Source organism: Onychomys torridus, chromosome 5 (assembly GCF_903995425.1).
Source record: "Onychomys torridus chromosome 5, mOncTor1.1, whole genome shotgun sequence".
Lineage (NCBI taxonomy): Eukaryota > Metazoa > Chordata > Mammalia > Rodentia > Cricetidae > Onychomys > Onychomys torridus.
Window position 1 is genome coordinate 129,137,186 of NC_050447.1, and position 10,267 is coordinate 129,147,452.

A 10,267-nucleotide genomic window follows, 5' to 3' on the forward strand; every position below is an offset into this window, starting at 1 on the left:
CTTCAGCACCACAGTTCACAACGTCTGAAAAGGAAAACCAAGAGAGAATAGTGTCCCTCAGACCTGTTCTAGCTGCAGGAATGCTATCACATGCAGCCAGCCATCCAGAGGCTCAGCCACAGCCATGCAGACATGGCTCCCTGTGCTGGTCCCCCTCCTCAGCCCTTGACATTGTCCTGACTTGGTGATTGTCCTCAAGAGCAGCAGTTCTCATTCCCCGGTGGGGCTCTCATCCCTCATGTTTTGCTTTCTTTCACTGTCTATTTCAGAAGACTAGCCCAGGCCATGACAGCAAACGTCTCCCAGCCTTCAACATGACTCTTCACGTGTGCTTTATGAATGTGCACCTTCGCTCTGAACTCAGTGTCAGGCAAATATGTCTTTTCCACATGGCCACTAACATAATACAAAAAGTGTTTTCCTCCTCCCTGGGCCCCGGGGGAGAGCTAGATCACTGAAATGAGGACATGATGAGAAAATGAGAAATCCTGCCTGCTGAGCCAGCTCTCCAAGTGGTTTTCCAGAAGCTCTGTGGGACCACGGACCTCCTGAGCTGTAAATCACCAACCCATCCCGGTGAAGTTGTCACCCAGTGGCTCATCCAGTGACATGGCTGATTTCTTTTGGTTTCTGTTGACCCCAAGTGCCCCTGATGCGACAGTGCTAAAGGCTTACTTGAGAACCAGCAACTGCTGCTGGCTTTTCTCTGCCTTCCTCTGTCCTGCTGTTGGCCACTGGGGCCAGACCACACAAAGTCTGCTGTGGGTCTCTCTGCAGTACACACTCATCCTGGAGAGCTGCAGTGGTTCTAGGCCAGGCCCAGGGCATCGGGTGACTCAGCATCCTGGAAGCGACCTTCCTGTTGTCATGCTTGCCCAGACTATGGAGTGCTCCCAACACCTTTAACTACAGACCTGGGCTGTCTACTCCTGTCAGGCCTCTACATGCATTTAGTGCAAGCCACTGGCCCGCCTGGAAACGTGGAGACCCTAGCTAAAATACCAACACTAAGACTTGGCGAATGTTACCCTTCATTTGGCCTTCCTTCCTGTCACCTGTGTGCCTCTCACCCCAACACAGCCACACATATTATGGACAAGTGTATCTTAGAGAATCAAGTTTCCCTCTAATCTCTGAATCTTGCACTCAGTTAGGTGTTGTTCAGTAGTGTGTATTGTGTGGATATTGGAGGGTACTGGAGCAAACTGAGACCTGACTTCACTAGATAATGAAACTTCATAGGACCACCAGCATACATGTGGTCCATCTGTTATTGAAATGTTGATCTATGATATATGGCTGTGTTTATCAAGAAGGGGGGGTCCACTTTAACACAGGAAAGCATATAATTTTGAGTGCTAGGGACAGCTTTTGTGTTCTCAGAGATATTTGCTTATAGTTTTTAAGGCAAGAGGCTGAACAGGGAAGGCTTCTATACTCCCAGAAAGTTCTGGAGTCCCAGCTAAGTCCCTCCCACTGCTGAACCAGGACCTCCCGCATATATTTCAGTTCTCCAGAGTCCACACTGCCTCCTGGTGCCATCAACTCTGAGCTTCAGGTGGGGCGACACCTAAGACACATCAGTGAGGCTGGGTCTTCCTAGTCTTCCATCTTTACCTGACAACTGCCAGCACGTAATGATTCTTTAGATGCAACATGATTCTTTCTTCCTCAGTGCCGGCTTCTGTGAAATCTCCTGTTTTATGCAGGAGGAAACAAGAGTACAGGGCATTCCCTCATTTGCAGGAAGTCAGCTTGTCAGGGGTGGAGCCAGCTGTGAAGTAGCACAGACAGGTGCCCTCCCTCTGGCCTCCATTCTCTTCCCAGAGCTTGGGGCTGTTCCTTGGCCCTCAGTTTCTCCCTCTTTGTCCTGTATAAGTCACCGAGCCTGGGAACATTGTCACCCAGTGGTGGCTGTTGGCCCAAAGTGTGCCCACAGGGTAAGTGCTGGAGACTTAGTTCTAGAGCCAGTCCCCAGTGGCCCCTGCAGACTCTCTCCCCACCTCTGATGCCTGCCAGCCTTCAGCCTCTGACCTCATTCTGACCTCATCGTTAGATCCTCCATGGAGTCCAAATCTACCACCACAGTCATTTGCTGGACTGAGCTAGCCACTTTTTTTTTTTTTTTAAATCTATTTCCCTGTCTAATCCCATCAGAGTCTCTATTTCAGATCAAGCCATTAGATGCCTCTGTATCCCTGATTGTAAGACCCCTCTTGCTTTTGAATCTGTTTAGCTGCATGTAGAGTGGAACACATTTCTCTTACTTAATATTTGACTTTTTTTCTGTCCTGTTTCTCTTCTGCTATTTTTCTTTAGATGCAATCCCCTCATTCAATAACCCAGCATGTACTCAGTGAGGGCCTACTGTGTGCTTAACACAGTGTGTGACTCTGTGGATTCAGTGGTAAACTAGTGGATAAATGTGTTAGCTTCTAATGTCAGCTGTTACAAACTACAACCTAAATCACAGTCAGCATCTCCAGGCAGAAATCAAGGGGTCAGTGGAGTTATATGCCCTTTAGACATTCTGGGGAAATACCCAGCTTTTGTCTCTTTCCCTTTCTAGAGGTTTCTGGCATTTCTTGGCTCATGGACCATTGCAATCTTCCAGGCTTCCAGCATCTTCAAATCTCTGCTGCTTCTTCACATGGTCTTTTCCATGCATATGAAATATCTTTCCAAATTCCTATCTCAATAATATCTATGAATGCTCTTAGTTTCTCAGCAGATAATCTGTGGTAATATTTTATTTGTGCACCCCAATAAAGCTTATCTGAGGATCAGAGGGAAAAGCCAGCCACTACAGTAAACATAGAAGTCAGGCAATGGTAGCACACGACTTTAATCCTAGCATTCGGGAGGCAGAGATCCATCTAGATCTCAGTGAGTTCAAGGCCACACTGGGAACAGAGCCAGACGTGGTGGCACATACCTTATATTTTAACACCAGTTAACCATAAAGGTCTGGAGGTCTGTACAGACAGACAGGAAGTGACAGAGCTGAGCAGGAAGAGGAAGTGATGTAGCTGGATGGAGAGAGGAGGAGAGATGGCAGAACAGAAAGGCATATAGGCATGGGTAGACAGGACATAGGGCTCTCTTGGGCTGAGGGCTGGTGAGGTGAGGTTGGCTGTGGCTTGTCCTATCCCTCCAAGCTCTCAGTTTTCACCCCAATATCTGGCTGCAGGTTTTTTATTAATAAGACCGTTTAGCAATTCATCTTATAGCAATCCAAGACAACCTCCACTTCTCATGGCCCTTGGTTTGAACACATCTTTTGCCATGGGTGGCAGGTCTTAGTTCCTGGATGAGGATGTGTCTTTGGGGCCATCAGTCCATCTGCTACAGTCAAGAAGTCATCCTTCCAGATGCCTGCTGTCTTAGAGTTTCTATCCCAATACCAGGATCAAAAGCAACTAGTGGAGAAAAGAGTATTTCAGCTTACAGCTCTCAGGCCACGCTCCACCAGCGAGGGAAGTCAGGACAGGAACTCTGAGACCTCCGATGGAGTTGGACCTTAGTTCGGAGGGTAGAGGCCGGAGAGGTGAAGACACCACTGCTGGCTGGTGCAGTAGTGCAGGCTCCACACCACTTTGGCGTGATCTAAGGCCCCACACTGGGCACTGGATACTGAGACTTCTTGTATTGTTTTGTTAAAAAAATAAGGCTCAGGAGTTAAATATTAGGCAATAAACCTGAGAGATCCACAGAGTGACAGAGAAATGATCACCTGCTCTCGCCTCCACCTTCCCTGATGGAAAAGGCCTGGGGCATCTCTCTCTGCCCCTCCTTATTCCTCCTGTGTGTCCGAGTGTCCCTCTATCTTCCTTGGAGTCCACCAGAAAACTCTACGGTCTGCTAAGGTCAGGTGAATGTGTCACTCTGTGTAGGTGGACTTTCTGTCCCACCAACCAGTTCCCAAATAACCACACACTTATTATTAATTATAAATGCTCGGCCAATACTCAAACCTGTTTTTGGCTCTTATAACTTAAATTAACCCATTTCTATTAATCCATGTGCTGCCCCAAGGCTCATTTACCTCAGGTAGGTACTTCCCATCCTGCTCACTCTTCATCTCAAGGTGTCTCCTCAGGATTCTGAGACTCCTCCCTTCCTCTCTTTCACGTTCTCTTTTTTTCTACAAGTCCCACCTCACCTCTACCTGCCCAGCTATTGGCTGGTCAGCTTCTTTATTAAACCAACCACAATGGCATACATCCACACAGTGTAAAGGAATATTCCATAACACAATATCCAACATAAAGGATATTGTATTCCCCAAAATATTGTGTACCCTAATAAATTTATCTGGGGTCAGAGAACAGAACAGCCACTAGATATAGAGGCCAGAAAATGGTGGCACACACACCTTTAATCCTAGCCTTCTGGAGGCAGAAATCTGTCTGGATCCCTGTGAGTTCAAAGTCACACTAGAAACAGCTAGGTGTGGTAACAAGAGCCTTTATTCCCAGGAAATGATGACAGGAAGCAGAAAGGTATATAAGGCGTGAGGATGAGGAACTAGGCCTGGTTAAGCTTTTAGGTTTTTGAGCAACAGTTCAGCTGAGATCCATTTGGATGAGGACTCAGAGGCTTCCAGTCTGAGGAAAAGATCAGCTAATTGCTGAGGAATTAGCAAGGTGAGGTGGCTGTGGCTTGTTCTGCTTCTCTGATCTTCTAACATTCACCCCAATACCTGGGTCCAGGTTTGTTTTTATTAATAAGACCTTTTAAGATTCATGCTACACACAACTCTGAGACTGCTAATGGAGTTGGACCTTAGTATGGAGGGCTGACTGAACACAACAGAACTCAAGGCAGGAACCTAGAGGCAGGAACTGAAGCAGAGACCATGGAGGAGTGCTGCTTACTGGCTTGCTCAGTCTGATTTCTAATACCACTCAGAACCACCTGTGATGGAGTGGCATCACCCACCATGGGCTGGGCTCTCCCATATCAATCACTAATAAAGAAAATGCCCAGCAGGCATGGCTATGGGCTGATCTTGTGAAGAGTTTTCTCAGTTGTGATTCTCTCCTCCCTCCTGACTCTAGCTTACATCAAGTTGACAAAAAAAAAACAAAACAAAACAAAAAAAACCAATAACCAACTAGGACATCTGCATTCTAGAGCCAGGACGGGTGAGGAAACAAGAGAATGTGAACCAGTAGCTGTGGCCTGGAAAGCAGTATATGTCAAATGCCTTCAGGGAGCTTCTGCTCACATAGTGGCCAATGATGTGTGGCAGCAAGTGCAGATGCCTGTAAGTACAAGTGCCTGAGCAGCAGTCCCAGGGCATCAGGGGACTGCCTACCAGCCAAGGGACAGCAGCGACCAAAGACTAGAAAGCCAAATGAAGACTGAAAAGCCTTGTTTGACCATGTGGGCTACACTGGAGACTTTGGATCCTACCCCCACAATAGAGACTGCTGGAGCTTGGGGTAATGAGCGGGGGCTCTGGAGGGTTGTAGTTGAGCTGTGGAGGGCTAACAGAAGTCCTTTTCTCAGAACCCTCCTGGAGAAGTCAGTGTGATGGGGCGGGAGCCTCTTCTTGCACCATAGCCTGGACACTGGCTTTGTGGCCCTGTTTGTTCCTTAAATGGAACACTTCCCCATTCTACAGCCATGCTACTGAGCACCCAATATCCACATTTGTGACTGTGACCTTGGATTTTAGGTAGCAAGAAGATTCTGGGGCAGTGCTCTTACTGAGTTTTAAGAAGTCAAGTACCTGGGTTCAAATCTGTATGCAGATATCTGCTATGTGGACTTAGAGGGGTCCGTGACTTTCCTAATTTTTCCCTTTTCTAGACAGTGTTGTTATTGTGAAGATTCAAAGGTTTAAAATGGGAAAAAGGCTTCAAGTAAGATCTCAGACAAGAAAATATGAAGTAAAATACTGCCATTTGATTGTAGTTTCTGTTGGAGACATCTTTGAAAGCATGGCTGGTCTCTGATCTTTCAAAAAAGGTTTGATAGGACACTGTTGCTGAAAACACTACTCACTCTATATTCAGGACAGAGAGAAATAAACCTTGACTGCTCAGGAAAGTGGTGGTTAATAATATAGTGCCAGAAGGGGCTGTGCAGGGTGCTGTGGTAGCCTCTATACTACAACACTGACCTCCGATGAGATGTGCCCACTGGGACAACAGTGGCAACACCGTTATGGGGGTAACCAAACACTTGGTAGTTTGGTTTACAGCCTGCTCCACAGTAAGGATTTCATGCAAAAGTTAATGGCTCAGTAGGTCATGGGCGCTAAGTGGGAACTTACTACTATTGTCTTGCCAAATTAACTTGTCAAATCTTCTTCTAAATATATCTGTTTATGCACATAGATTACTGATGCCTTGAAGCTTGGTCAGAGAAGCTTCTCTGCATTGTCCAGCAGAAAATGCAGAGACTCATGATGGGCATCCTAGGACTGTGAACTCTACTTATGCCCACAAGCTGATTAGGGGACCCATCAGGCTCTTTTCTGCCCCCTCTTATTTCAGTCAGACCTGGTCCTCTGTGTGTATTTGGGGTGTTGGTGTTGCCAGTATTGGGGGTGAACAGTTCTGGAGCAGGGGGCCCAAGGAATCTTGTTAGAGATGGCAAGAGGGCTGAGTAAAGGAGAGGGAACCATGAGTCAGGAGTCATCGGGAGAGGACAGCAGGATCGGAGAGCTGGGATAACAACTGGCAGACCAGGGATGTTGCATGAATCCTGAATGGTCTTATACTAAAAACCTGGAGCCAGTTAATCAGGATGAAAACTGAAAGACCAGAGAAGCAGAGCACGCCCACAGCCACTACCTCTTACCTCATCAGCTCCTCAGCCTGAAAGAGACAGTTCCTGTCTCCTCCCACCTTACATTCCTTTCTCTGCCCAGCCATATCACTTCCTCTCTCAACCTTCCTAGTGCTGGGATTAAAGGTGTGTGCCTCCACTGCCCGACTTCTATGTTTAATCTATTGGCTTGTTCTGTCCTCTGACCTTCAGGCAAATTTTATTTGCACAGGGACGATCTGGACTGGGGCTGGAGGAAAGGAGTTGATCCTGGATGGGTAAATGGAAGCTGGCTCTCATGCTGTGTAAGTGCCAAAAGACAGTGGCTGTGCTGTCATTCTTGTACATTAGGAACTATTATGGGCTTGCTTTACAGATTGGGAAGCCAAAGCTAAGAGATGGGAAAACATTTGTCCTGGGTCACACAGGTAGTCAGTGGCAGGGCTGTAATTGGTGCCAGGTCTGTCTGCCCCCAATGCCTGCCTGCAATAGTGCTGTAGTAACTGCCAGGGTCTTGGAATACTTCCTCAGATCTCCCAAGATCATCTCCTGGAGTGGGGAGTAGAAAAGAAGCCCTTTCCTGCATGTCCTTGATACATCATATCTCTTTTCCCAAGGAAAAGAACAACATTTGTTGGTGGTTTCTAGGCAGTGCATGGGAGTGGCAGGGGTGTGGATTCCATGGAGCACCTGACTCAGTGGTTCTCAACTTTCTTAATGCTGCCATTGGGTTAATACAGTTCCTTTTGTTGAGGTGACCGTCAACCATAAGATTATTTCTGTCAATACTTCATAACTGTAATTTTGCTACTGTAATGAATCATAATGTAAACATCTGATATACTATTTCATGGGGTTGCAACCCATAGGTTGAGAACCTTTAGTGATATGATTGACCTCACAATGGGCCCCAATCCGCAGCTAGGCAAATCCTTTCCTGCTGGTCCACAAAATTGCCAGTAGATGGCGCGCTGACCTCGTCCCCTGGCTGATGCTCCTCCCCTGGCTGATGCTCCTCCTGCTCTGCTCTCACAGAAGCCCCTCATTGAACAGATTCATGTGCTGAGTACCAGGGCTAGGTGTGAGCTTCTCTTCAGCATGCCCAGGCTAATGCAGAAGATGGACCAGGCCATGGCTACTCAGAAAGCTAATGAGAGCCCAGTGTGGTGTTCACACTTATAATCCCACACTCAGGAGGCATAGCAGGCTGTATGAGTTCAGGACCAGCCTGGTCTACACTGAGTTCCAGGCCAGCCAAGACTACACAGGGAGCCCCTGTATCCAAAAACAAAAACAAAGAAGTTAATGAGGGATTCCTGGAGAGCAGACATCATTGGTCATGGCTAGGGTCTGCAGCAGGCAACAGTGGAACCCAGACGGACAGAGAGAGGAAATGGATATCCTTGGCTGCAGTACCTATAAGCTGGCTTGCACTTCACTGGGTACTGTGTGTCTGGATGGCCCTCACATCAGCTCTCTCAGGAGATGGTATTTTCCCCATTGGACAGGCAGGAGATGGGGGTTCCATCATGATGGAGTGACAGGCCAAGAGAAGCTTGCTGTTGGCACAGGAGCTTAGGAGCTGAAGGGACACTAGACCAGACCCAGTGCTATAGAAGGGACATGCCGTGGGCCCTTTGGGGACCTTAGACTCAGAAGACTTCTATGGTGAGTCAGGACAGCGCCTGGCTGCAGGCCCCTCCATCCCCAAGGCCGCTGGGTCAGGCCTCCAGACCAGCTCTGAGGCCTGGCTGCTAAGGCTCATGGCCTTTGGGATGAAGGGTTAGAGTGCCGGTGTTAGGGTGGGGTGGAGAGGCACCTAGGCCTGCAGCTCTTTCTGTCCTCACTCACAGACTGTCTGCTAGCTGCTGTGGAAGGCTCCCAGGTTCATTTGCCTGGCCTTGGCATCTGGCTGAAGAACTACATGCAGCTTGAGTTTGAATCTAAATCACCCTGTAGGGCCTATAACCCACTGCACCCACTAAGTCCCTCTCCAAGGCAGCCCCTCATAAAACAAGCCCCTAGCTGGGTGTGGTGCCTGTCATTCTTGCATTTGGGAACTTGAGACAGGAAGGAGGAATACCACACAAGTCTAGGGCTATCTTGGGCTACAGATTGAGTTGTAGGCCAGCCTGGGTTACAGAGTAAGACACTGGCTTAAATGTTTTAAACAAACAAACAAAAACCACACAAAACAAAACGAAAACAGCTACCCCACAAAAACTCCTCTAGCCATGCCTGATCATCTACCCCCCCTTCCCTCCTCCTCCCTTCTTCTCTCGCCCTTCCTTCCCTTCCTTCAAATAGTTCATTATTTTGCACAGAGACCTTGCTTTTCTTTGATTTTTTCCCTGCATATAATCTAGAAAGGGCTCCCATTATTTCAGAATATATTTTGGGCCCTATTCTGTGCTCAATTACACACCTTCTATAGTTGATTTTCATGAAATTTAAATAACAAAGAAGGGCGCTTATGTCATTTCTTCCTTATAAAAACATGCCCTTTAAGTCCGTTTTTGTGGAAAGCGGCAGCAGTGGGCAGTTCAGCAGCTTGCGTGTGTGGTGTCTGTGTTGCCTCATTAGAAGTGCATGAAGAGTGAGGTGTGTCCTGGAGACAAGTACCACACTTGCACACACTGTTCCCCAGCTGAAAACAGCCCGCCCTGAGCGCCAAACTGTCCATCAGGACTCCGAGGCATCTGCCTCTCCCTGGAAATGTGGCAGGAGGGAGGGGCCGGTTGGGGCAGGGTCGTGGTGGGGAGGGAGGCCTGGCAGGGAAGTCGGGGCTCTGCCCTGTGGGCCCTGGATCCCGAGAAGGCATCTACCTGGCATATACCCAGGGAGGTGGGGCACAAATGGACTGACCGCAAGGCATTCAGCGTGTGCTGGCCTTGCCTTTGTGAGCCCTTGATGGCAGTTAGCCACCTGGAGGCTGCTTACCTCACAGCCCAGGAAAGAAAGAGTCCGTGTTCTCCAGAGTTTGCCTAAAGTCCTGGGAGCCAGGGCAGTGCAAAAATAAAGAAATAAAAGCAAGGTGCTTCATGGGACCCTGTGATGGGGCTGTTCTTTAAACTCTGAGGTGATGATATGTGACATCCATCTTTAAATTTTCCCTAGTACAGACAGGCATGGTGGTGTACATCTTTAATTACAGAACTTGGAAGTTGGAGACAGGAGAATCAGGTGTCCAAGGTTATATCCTTAACTATATAGTGAGTTTGGGGTGAGCCTGGGCTATGTTAGACCCTCTCCTAAAAACAAACAAACAAAATCAATCTTTGGATAGCATTCCTCATGTAGATTCTGACAGAGGGGACCCGAGCATGTCTTGAAAGAGGCTATTGACTTCTGGCAGCAGAAGTTTCTGGACCTGAGAGAGTTATTCCAGACCCCAGCCTCTGATTCCCAGATTCCAATGTTCACTGCCTTTCACCCTCCACGATAGCTCCCTCGTGGCAAACTGAGGTTGGTGGCTCTATACCATGAC